General features: G+C 36.7%; 1 protein-coding gene across 5 annotated transcripts in view; it reads right to left on the bottom strand.

Moving 5' to 3' along the window:
- LOC108739418 (zinc finger homeobox protein 3) overlaps positions 1-22732 on the bottom strand; it is a 339092-nt gene that overhangs the window by 258190 nt on the left and 58170 nt on the right. The window contains exon 1 of one of the 5 annotated variants that reach the window (XM_018473317.2): positions 19841-19843. The exons of the other annotated variants lie outside the window; for them this stretch is intronic. The gene's annotated coding sequence lies outside the window, so the exon portion shown is untranslated. Of the gene's footprint in view, positions 1-19840; positions 19844-22732 lie in introns of those variants that run through there. 5 annotated transcript variants of the gene reach the window in all.

Raw genomic sequence — 22732 nt, 5'->3', positions numbered from 1 at the left:
TAAAAAGTAGGGAAAGAGCGAATATAAAGATAGGAGACGAAAAATTAGAAGAAGTGGCTGATTTTACATACCTAGGAAGTCAGATAAGTGAGGATGGAAGGAGTAGTAGGGATATAAAGCAGAGGATAGCGCAAGGTCGTGTCGCCTTTAATAAGAAGAAGTCACTTCTATGCTCCCTTACGATTAATTTAGAAATTCGAAAAAGATTATTAAAAGTGATCTTAGGAGCGCGGCGCTGTACGAATGCAAAACATAGACCGCGGGCGCGGCGGAAAAGAAAAGTTTAGAAGCGTTCGAAATGTGGTGTTATAGGCGAATGATGAGGATATCGTGGGTAGAAAAGGTTAGAAATAAAGAGGTATTGGAAAGAATAGGAGAACAGAGGACTGTATGAAAGACAATAAAAAATAGGCGAGATAGGTTGGTAGGACACCTTCTCAGGCATGGTTTAGTCAGAGACATATTAGAGGCAGAAACAACAACATCCAAACATTTTGCTGGCACATGAACGATTTATTTTAATTTAGTTTTTGTATATTAATTTTCGATTTTCCCAATTAAATGCTGCCCCGCACGTCCGCAGAGTGATAATTAAAATTGTTAGTTTTCTGACAATTTACAAAAAAGGTTCGCCACCACTAGTACTAATACCATCCTTTTTACCCACTTGGAAGATTCCCGAGTGGGTATTTACCTAATATGGAATTTTTGTGGAAATTCTATATTTCAAATGTCATGCTTGCTAAAAATTAAGGGATGGAGGAGACTTCTCTATCGCACTACCCACTGGGCCTTAGCGTTATCTGTACTTTCCCCTGACAGTTAGTATGATAATCCCCTCAAAAATTAAAAAAAAAAAACTTGGTATAATTATAAGAAATAATGGTTTCCCTAAATATTTGTTAAAGTTTATTTACCTCCTTAAAAGTGCATAATTAAGTACATCGATCATGTAGGTATCAGGTAAATACCATACAACAGATCGATAAGCACAATTTATTCCTTAGTCATCATCCTGTACGCTATGATGAATGTAAAGTAGCCTATTTGCAGTGATGTATGTTGTTGGCTGATGTACGAATTTGCTACATGCTAACACGTTCGAAAGCAAATTAGGTTATTTAAAGAAAATTGGAGAACGTTTCGACTATAAATTATTATTAACAACCGGAATTGTTGCAAGGTAGATGAAATATTAATAATTTAAATTTACACAACCAGGTTAATTGAAATTTCAACATATAAATATTTACAGCAAGCGTTTAATAACATTGTAAGGGTTGGAAGCTACTAGTCAGGGGCGGTCTTAGCCGCCGAGAAGTTCCGGGCGGGTAAACTTTTGCGAGGCCCTCGTCTTTGTTGAATTAGTTTTAATGATGATACTTGACGAGGAATTCAAAGTCACAATGTAGCATCGTGCCACAGATGGCGTTTATTGCGCCATTTGTAGTATTTTCTAAAACGCACTGTTAAGACAGCAGGTAAAAGTTGGTCTGGGTTCTGTCGGAGTTGCCTGCGACGCGCTGATGAGATCCAAAAAGATCGAAATCGCGATCCGCGTCTGGCAGTTTCGACAGAATACAGATCACTTCGAATTATTTTATTCGATTAAGCTAACGTGCCTATCACGTTGAGGTTGGCTACGCCGGGATTCGTTTTCAGCAAGTAGATATCCACACAAGTGGACCTTGTTGGAGCATACGTAATCCTAAAATGTAGCATCGTGCTACAGATGGCGTTTACTGCGCCATTTGTAGTATTTTCTAAAACGCACTGTTAAGACAGCAGGTAAAAGTTGGTCTGTGTTCTGTCGGAGCTGCCTGCGACGCGCTGATGAGATCCAAAAAGATCGAAATCGCGATCCGCGTCTGGCAGTTTCGACAGAATACAGACCACTTCGAATTATTTTATTCGATTAAGCTAACGTGCCTATCACGTTGAGGTTGGCTACGCCGGGATTCGTTTTCAGCAAGTAGATATCCACACAAGTGGACCTTGTTGGAGCATACGTAATCCTAAAATGTAGCATCGTGCTACAGATGGCGTTTACTGCGCCATTTGTAGTATTTTCTAAAACGCACTGTTAAGACAGCAGGTAAAAGTTGGTCTGTGTTCTGTCGGAGCTGCCTGCGACGCGCTGATGAGATCCAAAAAGATCGAAATCGCGATCCGCGTCTGGCAGTTTCGACAGAATACAGACCACTTCGAATTATTTTATTCGATTAAGCTAACGTGCCTATCACGTTGAGGTTGGCTACGCCGGGATTCGTTTTCAGCAAGTAGATATCCACACAAGTGGACCTTGTTGGAGCATACGTAATCCTAAAATGTAGCATCGTGCTACAGATGGCGTTTACTGCGCCATTTGTAGTATTTTCTAAAACGCACTGTTAAGACAGCAGGTAAAAGTTGGTCTGTGTTCTGTCGGAGCTGCCTGCGACGCGCTGATGAGATCCAAAAAGATCGAAATCGCGATCCGCGTCTGGCAGTTTCGACAGAATACAGACCACTTCGAATTATTTTATTTTAAATTCAAAGTTATTCATAAATAATAAATAAAGTTATTCATAAATAATTGCAAAAATTTAATAAAAGACAGCAAATCTGCGGCTTTTTTAAGACTATCAAGAAATTCAAATAAGCATTAGTAGGTACTATTACTACCTAATAAAGTTAGATTGTTGCAAGAAGGCGCGAGGCCTTTGCAAGAGCGAGGCCCCGGGGGGTTGCCCTGCTCGCCACCCCTGCTACTAGTAGAAGCAGTGGTCAATCCAAACAACTGGAGGGGGGGGATTTCCCCTTTCAAGAAGCCTATGACATATATTAATTTAATCTAGTGAATCTAGTGAATCTAGTGAATTAGAAGATTTGCCCCCGAATGTCATAAAAAAAAAACATAACAAACCGCCTTTGTAATGCAACTCAACTTGAGTGACTTAAGTTGTATCAAGAAGTACTAAACTTTGAAAAAGTAGTTAAGCAAGAACTTATTCCATTTAGGTACACTTAATTTGCCCCCCCCCTCCAAATAAATTCTGCTGGATAGAAATATATTATTCTACTGGAATATGGTTTCCTATCTGGTAGATCTAACTCTCTCTCTAACTCGCGTTCTTACATCTAGTATTAAAAGCTGTTTAGGTAGTTGTTGATTTTTTAAACTCTCATCGCTTTTAAAAGGTAGAAAGCATGCCAAAATTGGTAATTAATTTTATGTCTAGTGCGATTACTGTTAAGGATGTGGGCTGTTCTAGTTTTAGGGAAATGCGAAGTTTTGCTCAGGATAGGAAAGAGTGGAGGTACGTGTCTAACCAGTCTTAGGACTGATGACCTTATGATGATGATGATGATGCGATTACTGTTACATCTATTGTTAGTTAAGGCACGCACCTAGGTGCACCTTGCTTTTAATTTTTATGAATGATCTTGGATGAAACATCAAATTTTCATAATTGTGAGTATTGGATAATGATGCTAAATTATTTAAATCATGTCACAATGATGTGAGACTCCTTAGTCAAACACTTTTAACGTTTGAAAGTTTATGACTCAAACTTTTAACGTATTTCTGTAATATCAAGGTTAAGTGTCCAGTAAGTAGGTACTCGATTTTCCGAACATTATGGACTTCCACAAATATTTCGGAACGTAAAATTATGTTTCAAAATAGTTAGGTGTTGATTTCCGATTTTCGTTCACGTCGGAGGGTGAAGAATGTGATGAGTAAGTAGGTGGATGTCCTGACCATGTCGACGATTCGGTTGAGGAAAAGCAAAAAGCTGCCGTCGATGCGACGTGCGGTTGTGCACTTCACCGCATTACATACGTACATAGTGTTGTGAGTGTGTGTAATCGATATATCGACTGGGACAGTGGTCTACTTGTTGAACGCACCCCCGTCAGCCAGTCAGCCAGCCATCCTGCCACCCCATTTTCTTCGACTTGGACGTCGTCGACGGACGGACGGAATCGTTCTCTGGCCATGTTACGGCCGGACACGCGGACTATACGGCGACGTTTCATTCACACGTGCACGTGCTGCCCAAACAAGTTTACGCTACCGGACGGGGGTTGTTACACCCACACCCGCCACGCCACGTCAGACGTCACGCCGCGCTCGTCGACCAGCTATTTCACCTCGCCGACGAAAGCTTTTCCGGAAAAGTGGCTTTCGTAACAACGGCAAACAAAACGTTTCATTCCGTTTTAGTTTTTTCCTAATAACTAAAAACGCATTCTTATCGAAACAGAAACTATAAAAAAATATTACAAAAAAAATTGAGGAAAAGGAAATGAAATGTTAAGAGGTGGTTGGTTCAGGTATTATGAAAGCAGACGTAATTAGAGTGCTTATAAAACAATCGGTTATTGTTCGTTCATGTTTGTTTAGTTTCTGTTGTCACATGACAGTTATGTTTTTATGTCATCAATTGTGTACCTACATCTCACCGGATGCTGAACACTTATCTATATGCCAATGAAATATTCTAGATTCTTTCAGGAAACTTCTCGTAAGTTTCTTTTGTTGCGCCAATCTTGTCAGCTGTATGATTGTGGCTGTCAGTTTTCCAATTAATGAAAGGTGCTACTGGTATCGATCGTCTGCGGCATTCCTTTATAGAAATACCTAGTAGGTATATGCTTTATTTAGAATACATTACTTTTTTGAATTGAATTTATTGTAATTACCAACCGTGGAATACGATTTCGAACATTCATTAGTTTTTAAAAGAGCCTCATTGCATAAATCATTAACAAAATCGAAGCAGAAAATTAGCTGAAAAAGAGAAAGACCTAGAAGGAGGTACAGATCAACATTAGGAAAAGGTCAAAGTTGAAACTTAAAAGGAAGTGAAGGAAATGGCACAGGATAGAATCATTAGCTGACAAGTTCGGACTAATCTAGTAAATGAATATCTTAAGGAGTTATTTTATAAAGGAAAACATCTGAATAGCTAATGATGATGATGATCTCAGTTCTAGCAAAAAGTTGACTTTTTATGGAAATATACGTACCACGACATTATATTGATACATCACATGTTGCAAGTACCAACAGTATCATTTAGAAAACATTAACATGGAACATCAATATGTAGATGGTGAATATTCCCTTCATCTTCATAAAGTTATCAGTCCTAAGACTGGGTAGACACGCACCTCCACTCTTTCATATATTGAACTAATCTTCACATTTCTCTAAACTAAAACAACCTAAGTATATTTATTACAACTATTTGCGAACAACAATCTAATCCAGGCCTACCTCTACCCCTCCTAACTCCTGTTTCTGCCTCTAATATATCTCTGACTAGACCTTCATGGCTGAGGAGGCTTCCTACCAACCTATCTCGCCTTTTCCTTATTGCCTTCCATAAAGTCCTCTGTTCTCCAATTCTTTCTAATACTTCTTAATTTCTAACCTTTTCTATCCACGGTATCTTCATTTCGAAAGCTCCTAACTTTTTTTTTCTGCCGCCCCCACCGTACACGTTTCGCACCCGTACAGCGCCGCGCTCCAAACATACTTCTTTAACAACCTTTTTCGAATATTCCCTTAACTAGATTTTACATTAAGTTGCTTTTAAATAGCTCCTTTAGTTTAGTCGGTGATATGCCTGGAGTTGGCGTGCTGGTGAGATCTAATAACCCACGTCTGACAGTTACAATAAATTACTAACCAAACACTTATACTGTTCTTATGAAATAACCTTTATGGAAAATGACCATTAAGGGGCACGACTCTTGCCGTTACTTCATGAACTTTAACGTTACTTTTCGGTATTCGTAGTGGTCATGAATATTATTTCAGGAATAATTTAACAAGATTTTTGGTTAGTCTGTGATTTATTGTTAACATTATATAATCCGGTTAGTCTCACAATCGTTCGTACATCCAGACCATCTTGTATTTCCAAGTAAGTAAACGTAACGATAATAAAGCGAAAGTAAGTTTTCGTCACACACGTACGTACGTACGTATAGAGTTGCTAGTTCAAGTGAACAATAAAATGCTGCTCCATTTGATTCGCGTTTTCACGACCAGTGGAAAGTGACATAGGTCGATGAGGTTTATGGCAAATTGCCTAACAGTATCTACTAACGCCAAAATAACTTCGCATTTATGACTAACACAGTTATCGCATAAATAATTTAGATGGTTCCAACACGCAGACTGTTTTATAACGTTGACTTTCATGCATCCGAAAATTATTCACAACGATTCACATGATATGCTTGCTACATGTATTTGTACACAGCACTGTTTGTCGGTAATCTATAAAAAAAAAAAAACTCGAAAACTTGCAGTTGTTATAATACGTTCTGTTAATATTTCTGAAGAAATTGTGTAGGTTTTATTATTGTCCTGTGAACATAAAATGTACATTATGCTTAGAGTAAATTTTAATTGTAGAATTTATGGCGCGAGGCGATTACTGTTGGCAATTTTCAGACAATATATTAAATCTATTAAAGAAAATGTTAAAAAAATTTAGTTGTTGTGTTTATTATTTAGTTCAAATTTTACTACGTAAGAAAACTTTCGACATCCTGTATTTTATTTCGAAAAACTACAGATTTAGCTCATGCAATATTTAATGGTCTTTATCACAGTATTACAAAGTTATGTCAAGAACTGTCATTAAAAAAAAGGATTCTGCCTCTCTCATTCTCTCAACTCCTGTTTCTGCTCCTAATGTGTCCATAATTTCTAATGACTTTTCATTTCCAACCTTTTCTATCCGCAGTATATTTAAAATCCTCCTATAACACCACATATCAAACACTCCTAGCTTCCTTTTTCCTTTACATACCAATATCTTTGTTTTATTTTTATTAATGGAACGCCCTAGACAAAAATTTTCAGTCTCTCAGTCATTCAGCGTCTCTCACAGTTTTTCACAGTTTCTCAGTTATTGCCTAGGTGTTTTTATGGATCTCTCACAGTCTCTGTATAAGAGACTAGAACGATAAAACTGTTAATTCAGAGATTCAAGTCTCTCGTTCAGAGACTGGATACGAAATGAGGATCTCCCTATGAGCGACTCGAGTCTCTCGTTCAGAGACGCTAAACAGTCTCTTTGACAGTCTTTCGACAGTCTCTCTCAGCGACACCAAAGAGACTCGATGAGAGATGGAGACTCAAGTCTAACTTTCAGAGACTCTGAGAGACTGAACATTTTTATCTCGGGCGTTTAAAAAATCTCAGGAAATATCAGTCGTTTTAAAGGAATTCTGACTCGATTCTGGTTGGCAAGCTTGTTTTACGACTGGACAGTCAATGTGGAACCAAGACTTGGTTAACAATACTAACCCAACATTGGGCAGCCAATATTGGACTAGGACATGAAATGAACAATATTAGGCAATATTGGTATAAGAATTGCTAAAAAATATTAACCCAGCAGCTAATATTATGTCAAGACATGATGAACAAAATTAATCTAACATTAGGCAAATGTGTCGCTTTACATTTTGGTCAATACTGCGTTGCCCACCATTAAATATAGCTAGGCGAAACATTGATACACCTAGCCTTAACACTGGAAGTTTGACCGAAGATGGATCCTGTATTGACACACCCATACTTGATTTTCCAAAGTTGGACGAAACCTGACGAAACGTTAGTGTACCTAGCCTTGGCATTGAAGATTGCCCGAACTTTGATCCAGTATTGACAAACCCATATTTTAATGTCCAGTATTGGACAACTGGAGAAAAACCTGAATAATCCTAGCTTTAGTATTTGAAGATTCTTTGACAATTGAACACAACCTTGATGTAACTTGGTGAAGCGTTAATGTACCTAGCCTTGACATTTGAAGATTGCCCGAACTTTGATCCAATCCATACTTTACTGCCCAATATTGGACCAACTCGGCGAAACCTGAATAATCCTAGCTTTAGCATTTGAAGATTCTTTGACAATTGAACACGAACTTGCTGAAGCGTTAATATACCTAGCCTTGACATTTGAAGATTGCCCGAACTTTGATCCAACCCATACTTTACTGCCCAATATTGGACCAACTTGGCGAAACCTGAATAATCCTAGCTTTAGCATTTGAAGATTACCTAAACATTAGACAAGTACTGACAAGCCAAGGCTTGGCTGTCCCAGTACAGAACCAAACTTGGCGAAGCGTTAATGTACCTAACCTTAGCATTTGAAGATTGCCCGAAATTTGATCCAGTATTGGCAAACCCATACTTGCTAAATGCAGTTTTAATGAATTGAAAACCGAATTTGGGAATGAACTCCGCAAAGTGAGGTTAATATTTGCAAATAATTTACGGATGTGATCAAATGCAGTACCAACTTCGTTTTGTGCCTATTCAAACATGTAATAATTGCTACACGATCTTGTACGTCAGACGTTAAAATGGTCCAATAGCTGTTATGCTATTAATGAAATATTTATAAGGGAAACCGTAGGAGGAGACGGCGCGTTTAAAAAAATCAACAAAGTACCTACTGTGACAGGGGTCGTTATAATAAAACGACAGAGAGGCAAGGTGTGGCGGAGAGTGAGACAGGAGGCATCTAGCATAGTTCTTTCCTAAATTATCTATACACAATGCTGTCACGGTAGCTCGTCTGAGAGAAGATTTTAAAATTAGCCAGGTGCAAGGTATAAGAAAAGAACGAACGAACCAGCGTGTGTATGAATGTGTAGTATAAACGGCATATGTATACATGTAAAACTTAAACTGCGGTGGGCGTAAGAAGTATCGTTGTTCTGTCGGTCGGTAGGTTGCATCGTTAGGGTGAAATACGAAGTTTTGTTCTTAAAACTCTCCGTCCAGGTAGGTTAAAAAGCGCGGACCGCTTAGGGAATTACATATACTTTATTCGGACACTCCAAGGCAGGAAAGTAAACAAAAGCGTAAAGCAATGGTAATATAAATCGCCAATTTTAAACAATAGCCGTCCAAGAAAATAGGTATCTGAATACCATCTTCTGTATGTTGTTCTAATTAAACAAATTTTATCCCTAAGGTAGATTAAATGTATTAGATGTTATTCAACTGTTATTTAAAAAATTGCTAATTGTCTAATAAATACTTTTTAAGGACCTATAATTAAAAAACAGATCCGATTACTTAGAAATATGTCACTAACGGTCAGTTGATTTAAATTGATGCTCGTTTCGCACCTTATATTTGACATTCTTGTAAACATGAAGTGCATGACAACGACAACAAGAACGAGGTGAATGCTGTCGTTGCCTACCGTACCTAGCAATAGTGTCGTAACCGAACTTTAGCCGAGGAATACCTGTATTTATAAATTCATCATTCGCTAATACAGTATAAGATACAAAACGAGAATAAAATTGGTAAAAGGTGATATTTAATTAAGGGACGAATCAACAATGGTACGAAAATAGAATGTACACTTAACTTGTTGGATGTTTTCGAGGGCGGGGGTTTAAAAACTATCTGAGTATGTGCTGCAGTCATATGTAGACACGACATGTTATAAAATTCAGAGGCTTTTTGAAAAAGGATTTAAAACAACCGGCCAAAACCTCATAACTATTTCTTGAGACCTTCAAATTTTTAATCCATTCTTCCTGGGAGAGGATGAAGAATGATATCGATTAAGTTAGGAAGGCTGTACTGTTAGCATTGACCTAATCAAAAGTTAACTGCATCAAAGGGTACATGTTCTATAGTTGATACAAACTACAAATGCATCAAATTATTTTATCGTCATGAATAATAGAAGTCAATTTCATCATCACCATCCCCGAGATAAAAATGTTCATTCTCTCAGAGTCTCTGAAAGCGAGACTCGAGTCGCTCAAAGAGAGATCCTCATTTCATATCCAGTCTCTGAACGAGAGACTCGAATCTCTGAATGAGAGACTCGAATCTCTGAACGAAAGACTCGAATCTTTCAATAAGTGGTGTCTCGAGACATGGTTAAAATTGTCTAAGTTTAACATATTTCAGAGATTCCAGTCTTTCTACGAGAGACTCGAGTCTCTCAATTTTTCAGTTTTATTCATTCAGTCTCTCTGTAAGAGACTCGAATCTCTGAATTAATAATTTTATCGTTCGAGTCTCTCATACAGAAACTGTGAGAGGTCCATAAAAACACCTAGACAATAACTGAGAGACTGTGAAAGACTGTGAGAGACGCTCTTAGAGACTCTGAAAGACTAAGAGACTGAAAATTTTTGACTAGGGTCATTATCATAAGGTTGGACACGTACCTCCACTCTTTCCTATCCTGAGGTAATTTTCGCATTTCCCTAACACTAGAACATCCCACATCCCAACTATTTGTGAATAGTAATCAACAAGAAAACCTCCAAAAACCACAAAACTTATCAGTACTAGTGAAAACGCTAGTAAAAAGTGAAAATTTAAAACATCTTTATCGTGCCAAGTCACACAATTCCTTCGCTCGTTTATCTTTGATTAGTTTTCGGTGAATTGCTCACAAAACACATAATTCTGCCCGAAGGCCTGTCTTGATCAGTGAGTGTAGGTAGTTACACACATACGTATTAAATTATATGGCAGCTCGCGCTACGACAAAGGGCATTTGCACTTCATATTGAATGACCTTATTTTAACCCTTAGACAGTTACAACCATAAAAAAGGTATTAAATTACGTCCCCCGGAAAATAAAGTCTCATAACTAAGCTCCGCTGTCGCCTCGTACCAATACCAGAATTCTGAACGCGTCAAACTTCGATCCCTCGGTCCCTGCAACACACGTACCTACATACGCGGGTACCTGAAGAAACGCCACATGAGAAAATATCATCGGAATAAGTTTTAAATTAAGGGTTGTCATTGTGCCCGTCCAAATAAAGTACCTACTGAGACATGTGACCTATTTCGGGCTCGTCCGTGTCGTGCTACCGTACGTTGCATAATTGGAATTTCTCTAACGAATATTGATTGTTAACTAAATCTCGTCGGTAAATTGAGCCAATCTTTTCATGCGGGACATCGTGGCCTCCTGTGACATCGAGCTCTAATAATAACAAACGAAATCAGCGGAGATCGACGAGGGCCTTTGTTGCTCTTAATGCATATGTGTATACATACATTTCGTACATGTACATATGTGTATAATGTGAACTGTTTAGTTTATTTTGCAGTTCCTAAAATTTGAAAAGAGGTCCCTAATAGCACCCCAGAAATTGTTTAAGGGGTGCAGACAAAGAGCTGCAGCAATCATTAGTGACTGAAACGTATTGTGTTCTCTAACAATAAATGACGACCAACAGTTACTTCATAAGATATTATTGTGTTCAATGAAAAAATTAATTGCAATATACGGAGGGTTATTCTACAGAAATTATAAATAGTGGCGCATTTCTCTACGATATTTTGTAAATTTATAATTATTTAATAACTACCAAAACTACAAAATGTTCAGTTTAAAAGTTGAAAATGTACTTGTTGNTAACATTTTTAGAAGAGACTTCTATGAAGGATTTTACAGTTAATAGTAGGTTAGATTTCTAGAACAATAATTAAATAAACAAAAATGTGTGTCATTTGTCAGCATTTTCTTCTTTTCAAATGGCATTTATTAGACTTTTACTACTTGATGGCTGAAGATAAGTGGCGCATTTCTCTACGATATTTTGTAAATTTATAATTATTTAATAACTACCAAAACTACAAAATGTTCAGTTTAAAAGTTGAAAATGTACTTGTTGTTATCTAGAGACAACAACGAAGTAAACTAATTCTTCGATGCAGAAGACGTAGTTCCATAACAAAATAAATAGAACAAGGTATAAATGAAAAGTAACACCTCTACTTCTTGAAACAATGATTATTGTAAACAGAGGCGGACTGAGATCGACCCTGTCCACTCCTTCTGATGATGTTAATTAACATCATTTACTCAATTCACAGGGTTATATTTTTCAGCAACTAATCAAACAGAAGAACAGAGGCGAAATAAAGGACACCTTCTCAGGCATGAAGGGCTAGTCAGAGACATATTGGAAGCAAAAACAATAGTTAAGAGGAGTAGAGGTAGACCTAGGTTAGAATACTGTTTACATATGTGTATAGTTAAGGATATGGGTGGGATGTTCTAGTTTTAGGGAAAAACGAAGATTAGCTCAGAATGAATCAAATCATAAAGCAACCGACTTATTCGAATCACCCCAAAACCTTATCAATCAAATAGTTGTTTTCAAAGCTTTAGTTAATGTGGTGGTAATTTTATTAATACATATATGTACAAGTGGGAATTGAGTTGTATTTTTGAATCGACTGGGACAATCTCCTAATATGATCACCTTGACTTTTACTTATGCATTTTCAATTAATAATTTTCCCTGATGTCTACATTTCATCTTCGTTTTCACTCATCCCAAGGCGATCAAATGTTGCTATAAGCAACATCGAAAAATATTGGGAAACGTGTGACTCACTAGCTTTGTTCCACATATTTGCATTCATCATCCTAAAAGGCATCGCCCTTGAGCATGGTGCAAGTTTTTTAGCCACGTTTTATATAGCCTTTGCTATGGTAAAACTGTTGCTTGAGAACCTCTCCAAACATTATGCAAACAAATGCAATTTTTAGCGCGTGCTACATTCGAAATAAACTGCATCTAAATAACCAAGTACTTATCACGCATATCTTCTACTCTTCTGTAGTAGCAACAATGAAAAAATTATAAGGGGTCTCTTTCGCTCTCATTTTCTTTTCAAAAAAAAATCAGCGGGTACATACATATATTTACAATGCGAAACGTTTAAAATGTGCGCGCGTGCTTAAGCTTCAATCCGTCAGAATTCCAAAGGTCCAACAACGCCATCAGCCTCCTCAACCTAACCTACAACAACCAGAAACGCGTTCGTCCACTCGCCACGTCATTTGAATACGACCAAATATCAATCGTACCTGGCAATTAGCATAAGTTTTGCATATGACAAAAAAGCGCGCTGGTCCTCATCGTTGGGGTGAGAGCGACCGCTGTCGTGCTGGTGGTGTATTAGAATAAAAATAGAGAATGGATGGTAATGTGGGCGCGTGGTCATTGATATTTTAAGTGCACGTCAAAGGGGTGGCATCGCGTGACGAAAACGCGACCCGGAATAATAGATAACAAAAAAATAAATAAATAAGCGTACGAACGGGTCGGAATAGTGAAGAGTAAAAAAATGTCGTAGATGCAAATGGCCCGAACACGTGGAATGCACGTGGACGCGGTTCCCACTTTATAAACATTATTATAATCGTCCTGGCCTTGAGACATCTTATTCCTGAGATTAGGGCGTGATTTGAAACGCAAATGAGGATTGAATACGTATCTTTTTTTTAATAAAGAACACCATTACTGATCCTATCGCCACTGTTATGTGATAATGTTGATACAGTTATGTAAAAAGTAATTAAAGGAAAACCTAATTGCGTAATCGATCATAAGGTAATTAATTAACAATTTAAAGTCGATCATAGGCCGTTTTCTACCATTATTCGCTTAGCTTTTCATTATTGAATTACGTAGATTCGAGTTTATGTCTAAACGATTGGTAAATGTCTACATGATGGTGTTGGTGTTGGGCGTTAGATGGGGGTGGGGGTAGGGGAGATCGAAAGAGGTTGTTCACTTGAGTAAAACCCCATAAAAGATTTGCGGCGGCCTCACCCCCATAAAAAGTTATGGGGGTTGAAAGTTGATTATTTTGACAATTTTCATACACTTAATTTCAAATAAAATTCAATAAAAAAATATTTTCAAGTTGGTGGAGGTGGGGGATCGAAAGAGGGTGGTCACTTAAACAAAACCCGATAACTTAACCTAACCTAACCTAACCTACCCTATTGATAAAGATATTTAAATAATGTTTTATATAACTTTCTCAATATTTTTATGTATTTTTCCATTAGTTTTACCTTTGAATATTGTTTAATAATGACTATATAAATATTTACATGCCTAGAAATGTATAAAGATTGGCATATTTATTAACTTTGAACCCCTATAACTTTTTATGGGGGTGAGACCGCCACGAACTTTTTATAGTACAGTGGTGGGGGATACCTCCTTCTTCGATCCCCCCCAACTCCACCCCCGAAGGGAGTGGGGGGCCATCATCTAGACCTTTATCAAGCGATTTAGTTTGAAGTTTTCTTAAATTATTTCAGATTTACGTTAACATTTTTAGAAGAGACTTCTATGAAGGATTTTACAGTTAATAGTAGGTTAGATTTCTAGAACAATAATTAAATAAACAAAAATGTGTGTCATTTGTCAGCATTTTCTTCTTTTCAAATGGCATTTATTAGACTTTTACTACTTGATGGCTGAAGATATTTGAAGATTTTTTAAAAGATGATGTCGCTCTTCGATGATCGCATTTGTATAGTATACAACACCTCTATGTTAGGTTGTCAATTCGCCATTAATGTATAGATTTGGTGTATTTGTTTCGTGTTTCACAGAGATATTTTATAAATTAGATTAATTCATGGGAAGCTATTGATACTAATTGTAGGAATCAAGAATGTTATAATTTAAAATATATTCGTTAACGAAAATGGTATCAGCTATTATGAATAAACTATTTCAATTACAAACTCATTTCAATTAAATGTTCTTTCTGACTACAAGTTACATTGAAGAGCAAATGCACTCCTATCCACTCCACCCCCTGCATTCCCCTGATTCCAAAGCGTCCCTGTTGAGTTACTTGGGCGATATAAACAGTCTAGAACGGTGTGGCAATCGCCCTGGACTCTTTATAATCAGCGTATATATCTGCACGGGTCTGTGAAACTAGGCACACCTGATGGTATCACAGCAATTTTGTAATTTATGGGAAACAAAGTTGATCGATATAGACACGTTGTAGCTTAACAGCATTGTGGTTGTGGAAATTACAAGGGAACGTCGAAGTCAAATAACGTGTTGTTTAAAACGGGAATAAGCGCAAAATAAAATGCACAACAGGGTGATCTGATATACACATAAAAAGGTGAGGTGCCGGGCTACGTTAGCCGACGCCGCTCGGCAATGTAACAAAGAATGAGCGCTACATTCAACGGACTCTAACACGTATTATGATTGTATGGTAGTTTAGTTGCTTTCGATAGACGTGCTGTAGACTACACATTATTTCTAAGTAGATTATTGATTGTGTCCGATACATAATTATGTCGTGCGAGAGAGGAAGGGGGTGATTAACGCGGCCACCCCTGATTGGTTGTTGCAGGGTTGAAAAAAAAATGACTCACGCAGGGTGAAAAGTATTGACTAAACAATTAGTGGCTGCCCTTAACTAACTTTTTAGAGGGTGATTACCGTAGTAGTAGTAGGTGCCAACGGGCTTTGTTCTCTAAATTTTTATTTCTCGGCAGAATTAAGCATACACTAATATTTTATTCATGACGTGCCTCGTTTTCCATGTCTAACTAACTGGACAATTTCCATAGAAAATACGTGTCATAATTTGAAAGTAACACAAGAAACGGTTGATTGGACGGTTTTTCTATAACGTTAGGATTTTTCGACTGGATTTCAAAAACGTATTGCACCTTCTTAAGGAATCCCCAATGTATACGTTAGTTTAGATATTTTTTTGTTTTTAAGTAGCTTGTACGTTTTGGGCAGAAATAGATACAGAAATCAATATCGAAATTGTATCATTAATGAAGTAGTGTTTTGTTAATTGCATTTAAAAGCTCGATGAAGTCTACAAAATATTGATCAAAATGCATAATCAGATGTTAAATTTCAGAACCGATTTTCTTTTCCATAACCTATAAATCCACTTATCGATTACTTAATAGCAATTACGACGAAGTGTATGCGTACGTCGTAGATAGGTATTATCGTACAGGTAGGTAGGTAAGTAACTACTATATATATTAATTTAAAGGTCTTGCTATTGAGCGTTCTTTAAAAAAGAGTACGGAACGACTGGTCACACAGTTCACGTTTACGAATGATTAGGAGAACAGAGGGCATAATGGAAGTCAACCACAAATAGGCAAAATAGATTGGGGACATATTAGAAACATGATTAAATGAGGAAAAGCTACCTAAATAGGTAGGCTGCTCTACTGTTCAAGAAATGTGATAATTGGCTTGTAATAGAAAGAAGTAGAGGTGCATGTCCATCATTGGAGATGAGGAAAACAGAAGGCACAATGGAAATCAATAAGAAATTAGGCAAGATAGATTGGTAGGACACCTTCTCAGGCATGAAGGGCTACTTAGAGACTTATTGGATGCAGAAAAAGAAGTTAAGAGTAGAGGTAGACCTAGATTAGATTCATTATCATAAGGTCGTCAGTCCTAAGACTGGTTGGACAGACACGTCCATTTCTTCCCATCCTGAGCTAATCTTCGCATTTCTCTAAAATTAAAACAACCCACATCCTTAACTATTTGCGAACAGTAATCTAATCTAGGTATACCTCTACCTACTCCTCCTAACCATTTTTGCCTCTAATATGCCCCTGACTAGACTTTCACGCCTGTGAAGGTGTCCTACTAACCCATCATGTTTATTTCTCATTGACTTACACAGAGTCCTCTGTTCTCTCATTCTTTCTCTCTTCATACCTCTTCATTTCTATCCTTCTCTATCCACGGTATCCTCATTATTCGCCTGTAACACCACATTTAGAACGCTTCTAACCTTTCTTTTTCCGTCGCGCTCCAAACATACACCTTTAACAATCTTTTTCGAATTTCTAAATTAACCGTTCGCGAGCATAGAAGTGACTACTTTTTATTGAAAGTGACTCGACCCTGTGCTATCCTCCGCTTTACATCCCTTCTATCCTGACTTATTTGACTTCCTAGATACCTAAAATCGGCCAGTTCTCTTTCTAATTTTTAATTAGATTACTGTTCACAATAGTTAAGAATGTGGGCTGTTCTAGTTTTAGGGAAATGCGAAGATTAGCTCAAGATCGGAAAGAGTAAAGATGCGTATCCAACCAGTCTTAGGACTGACGACCTTTTAATGATGACAAAAAATTTAAAAGTGCAGTTTATGTATGCGAAAACGTTTTTGGCTGGAATTTACAATTGCCGATCGTTTTCCTATTCCGAAGCGAATTTCGTTTTGAAAGAATCGACTGATGTGAGTGAAGAAGCAAAGCAGGGATGAACAGCACACAATAAGAACGAATCGCCCCCTCCATATTTGAGATGAGAAGGAAGCTAACACAAATTCATTATACGGTGTCTAATATATAAAACAATCAGCCGGTTCTTTTGTTGCCCTACTTGCGCTTTAATTTTATACAAAGTATGACTGGCTCGCTGTGAATAGACGGGAATAAAAATCAATAGGGTCGAGAAAAGAATATTTTTGTTTTCCCGTCGAGTGCCCTACGATTTTTCTAAGCAGCGATATCGAAAAAAAAATGTATATATTATACATGTAGATATATGAAAAGAAAAATCGAAAATGCCTTGCTGCATTCTGACATGTTTAATAAAATTTGAATTCTAATATTTTTTTGGATGTGTTCCTATCCGAACCTGTCAACTTTAATAATTAATCCAGACTAAATGCATTGTCCCAATAACGAAAAATTATTTCTTTTTCAGTTTTTGAAGATTAAGCTATGTAGAGAACATGGACTGAGCGTTTCGTATCAACTTGTAAAGTAAATGCAGATTCAAGCAAGATAGACTAAGGGAACATGCGGACAGTAGTTGTCTTTTTCTATGGTAACTACAGACTTGCAGAAAAGACGCAAGTATTGGCCGCAGTGTGGCTTTGTTTCTTTCTGGAGAGTAATCATCTTTTGTAAATGTGCAACCAGTGGTTTCTCTCTATGGTTATAACAAACTTGTAGAAAAGGCACAGGTGTTGCCCGCTTTGTTTCTATCTGGATAGTAGTCTCATTTTTGTGGAAGTTTTGAAGATTTCCCCTCTCCCACGAAAACAAAACGAAATGTGTACTGGGACACATAGTAGAAGTGAAACTTCAACGGACAAGCGGTAAACTGAATGACAACAGACAAGTGGAAAAACGAATCGCAACAAAATTTTTACTTGTCCAATTTGAAAACCTGCCCGTAAAACTTCAAGTAAAAATTTTGTTGCAATTCGTTTTTCCAATTGTCCGTTGCCATTCCTTTTTCCACTTGTCCGTTGAAGTTTCACTTCTACTATGTGTCCCAGCACACATTTCGTTTTTACAGGTTTACTGCAAATTATGATTTGATTTTTACACAGACCGCAAATAGGGGCAATGATGCCCAGGCGAGTGGAGAGCGGAGGTAAGAAAACAACAGCTGAGCACAGCACACGCCGCCGGGACTCTAGCGGACTCCCCTCTCCGCGCGGCTGCGCATTATATCCATCTCTCTCCGCCACCACTAGCCTTTCTCTCCCTCCGCCTCTGCCGCCTCTCACAACGCGATATACCGTCTACAACAGACGTTTGGTAACATTAAACTACTAGTAAGTTTTCTGAGAAGACTTAATCTATAGTCTTAATAATTAAAAAGTCCATCAAAATGCGTTAAGATTACTAGAGGAGCGAAAGGATATAAGAATCGAGTTTATTCACTTCAATGTCAGGAAAGCGGCATTAGGCGTCGCTTGCCTAAATTATTCACAGATTCTTGGCAGCCTCTCCCGTTGACTTTCACACTGATCGTGAGTAAAGGCTAAGCGAAATCGCTCAGTCTAAATGCACCTTAATTATATTTAAGAAGATTTGACAAAATAACAATTGTAGTTTCGTAATTCTTAGTAACCCTACTGTAATTTATAAAAATTAGAAACAATTTTAATAACAATTTCATTTTGTAATTAAGAAGGAAATGAATGATTTTTTTAAAATACCTAGATACGAATTTAACATCACAATTACCTGTAATGACCGTAAGACGTCAGGTTATTAAAAGTTATAAATAACACAAATGTGGGTTCAGAGTGATATGATAAAAAAAAACAACCTTTATAACCAATTTTTGGGGATGGGTCTTCAAGCGCATAAAAAAACCAATTACACACATGTCTGTAGCATAAAAATTTTGAGATATACACTAGCAGCAAATTGAGAACCAAATATAACATCAAAATGCAATCATCGTCTTTCGAAAAATACTTAATATATAATTATACAATATCGTGTATAGAAAAATTCGTACGAATATCTTCAGTCATCTTTTCATATACATAAACAACGAAGCAAAATAAGTCCAATAAATTCAATTTACCTTACCTGTACAATGGATACCAATAAGATTTGTGAGTGATTGTAAATAGGCAAGTATATAAGCACCTTAAATAGTTGTGTAAGATTCGATATCTAATCTATAAAAGCCTATTCTAACTATCAAACATACCACTCCAAACCTACGTAATCTGCTTTGTTGAGAGTGTTTGAGAGTTACACGCAGAGATAATGAAGTGAATTCGTACTAAATGTTGGGATAGGTTTTCCTTAAATATCTACCCACTATTTTCAGTTTAAAACGATAAAAAACGAATGATTGTCATTAAAAGGCAGTACAATGCGGTAAAAAGTAGAATATGTGCTTATAGAGTTTAAAAATACAAAGTATTACATCATCATCATAAGCTCGTCAGTCCTAGGACTGGTCGAACACGTACCTCCACTCTTTCCTATCCTGAGCTAATCTTCGCATTTCCCTAACACTAGAACATCGATCATCCATAACTATTTGCGAACAGTAATCTAGGTCTACCCCTACTCCTCTTAACTCCTGTTTCTGCTTCTGATATGTCTCTGACTACACCTTCATGCTTGAGAAGGTCTCCCACCAACCTATCTCGCCTACTTTTTATTGCCTTCCATAAAGTCATCTGTTCTCCTATTCTTTCTAATACCTCCTCATTTCTAACCTTCTCTATCCACTGTATCCCAATCATTCGCCATTTCCAATGATTCTAACCTCTTTTCTTTTTACACCTTTAACAATCTTTTACGAATTTCTGATTTACCTACCTAAAAGAGCATAAAAATTAAATAATAAGAACATAATAAAATAATAAATTAGAATAAGAATTTAGGAATTCTATGACAATAAAGTTGAAATTTAGTAACTAGGTATTACTTAATCTACATTATTAATTATAAAGAATTACTTTAAATTATGGTAGTAGACAAACTCTTCCCAAATGAACGTTAAAAAGTTTCACAGCAGTGAATTTGTTCACATGGGTTAATGTTTTCCTTTGTCTACAAACAGTGACAGATTTAATTACATTAACGCATCTGGATCGTCCCCATTCATTTTAGTTCGTTAGATATTTTTCAAGGTCCGTCCTAAATACGTCTACAAAAGGACAATTTCCAATCAAAACTACAGCGGACCAGTTACAGAATCGATTGTAACAACATCGGGAATCCGTACAATAAACACGGGCACAAGCACAACACGCTACCTTTAAACCCCAAGATTATTCTTTACGAAATTCTAACCATTTAACTACCCCTATTGTGGACGACGTTCGGTATTTGCACCCTTTACCATCCAACCGTGTCAATATTCCGGCAAAACGTTGGTTGGCCTCACCAACAGTCAGCAGCCAGTTCAGCTGTGTTTAATGCGAAGAGGCTAGAGACTGTGCGATCTCATTCAAAAGACAAATTCTTTTACTATACATGTGACTACCTATGTTCACCTATTCATGTACATATGTATATATATACCTTCGACAATCTGTTACCTATATGAAAGGCTGGATGCATAAAAATGTAACGCACCAAAAACAGGAAGTTCCTATCGAATAATAACAATAATATACGGGAATTACGCTTTTAGAAACTTATACATATATGGAGAGGCCAACAAAAGAAAATTTATTTTCTTTTATGCGACACAAAAGTGTACCCCTTGGGGTTAGTATTCAAATTAACGATTTCAAAATGCATATACTCGAAGTGTTCTTAGATGGAAATAATATTTCAAATAAAAATCGGTCAAGCGATGGAAAGATTTAGCCTGTAACAACTTTTTCATACCCATACATACTTATTGTCACCTTTGACTAAAGTATGAATAAGGTCACTAGGGATACGCGCCCACTCTTAAGTTTACCCCTTCCAAATTTTCTTTCGCTTTCTGTTTATCACTAAAGCTTTATGAGGTAATATATTTCAAAAACCCAAAGAGAAAAATTCATGTGCAGTTAACGTTCTGTATGTTTGTGTGGCAACCAATAGGGACGAATATCCTAGGCGGCTGCGATAGCAGTGTTGCTTCCAAATGCAGTTAACTAAACATTCAGCACAAATATATTGCACATCGCATAATAACTTATTAGAAAGCTTGGAAACCAGTAAATTAAACAACAATTTTTTCAAATATTCATTATCCTCACTTCATTAAAAATATTTTTGAAGCACAGCGCAACGCGTAACGGGCAGCGGCAACGGAAGTTACACGCGCAACTGTGGGCGGCAATTATCAATTGTAATCGATAACTTTGTTTAAATACTTGTATGCATTATTACCATTAAGTAAATATATACATTTTGTGAATTACTAAATATCAGTGAATATTTGTAACATAACATGGTTGTTGTGGTAACTATGTAAGTGTGTAATTTATGTTAATTGACTTTAACTGGAACAATAAATCTACTGACTTCCATACTTACCACATGGAAGAGAAAGATACCATTGTCTTTCTCGGCTAGTCGCAGGAAATGAACACTGATGGTACTTTGTACATTTTGTGCATCTTTCTCTCTATTTAAATAGTTTATAGAGTGTCTCTCTCTTTTATTATCTGTCAATGTCACTGTAATTTATTTAAGATTCATAAAACAATCGGTAGTACAGTAATAAAAGAGAGACAAACTCTAGAGACTATTTAAATAGAGAGAAAAATGCACAAAGTTTACCATCAGTGTTCGTTGCCTGCGACTAGCCGAGAAAGATAAGGATATCTTTCTCTTCCTTGTGGTAGGTATACTGGTTAGTAGATTTATTGTTCCAGTAATAAGTAATAAAGTAAAAGGTTTACAATTTCGACTTTTTAATCCAAAACCGGCAAAATTAAATTGAGGCGACCATATATTCTCATAGTAATAAAGAATTACAAGTATTTACATTGAAAATCGCTTGACAATTCATTTAAATTTCCTATAATTTACACGAGAACAAGAATAAAAGACAAATAGTTTTCGGTCAAACAAACCGAGAAATTTAGCAAATTTCATTTGCGACTTAGGACGTAGAGTTTAGATAGATTTTCGCTTGTTTTTAATATTCGTGTTGAGGGTCGCTTTCGGCTCTTGTGTGCTTCCTGCTAAACGTACCGCCCGTCTCATAAAGTTTAGGTACTTAATGTACAACATACCATTAATGTTAATAAAATTAAAATTTCAAAAGTACAAGAACACATCTAGGCAGGTATAATAATAAATGGCAATTCAGCCTTCACCATGAACACGAAACAATGACATCAACTTATGAATAATATGTCACGAACTCAAGTTAAGTGTGGTACAGGTATTTACAAAAGTCGTGTGTCGCTATAATAGTAGGTACCTATACTTAGGTACATACGTATAAAAAGAAGAATAACCGAGTCATTGTGCTCAGTCTTTACTCGAATCTTTTCACATTTTTTTTGTCTTTAACTAATCGCAAGTACATTGATGGTACTTCATCAATGAATCTTTGTTCGTTTGTTTTTTTTTTCTATAGTTCTTATAAGTGAAATTGCTTTTTATTGCTTGTTACGTTCAAATAATACTTAATTTATTAATTAATATAGGCGGAA

This window comes from Agrilus planipennis, unplaced genomic scaffold (assembly GCF_000699045.2).
Source record: "Agrilus planipennis isolate EAB-ADULT unplaced genomic scaffold, Apla_2.0 scaffold169, whole genome shotgun sequence".
NCBI lineage: Eukaryota > Metazoa > Arthropoda > Insecta > Coleoptera > Buprestidae > Agrilus > Agrilus planipennis.
Note: the sequence above shows the minus strand (reverse complement) of the source record. Positions and strands in the feature narration are given on the sequence as shown.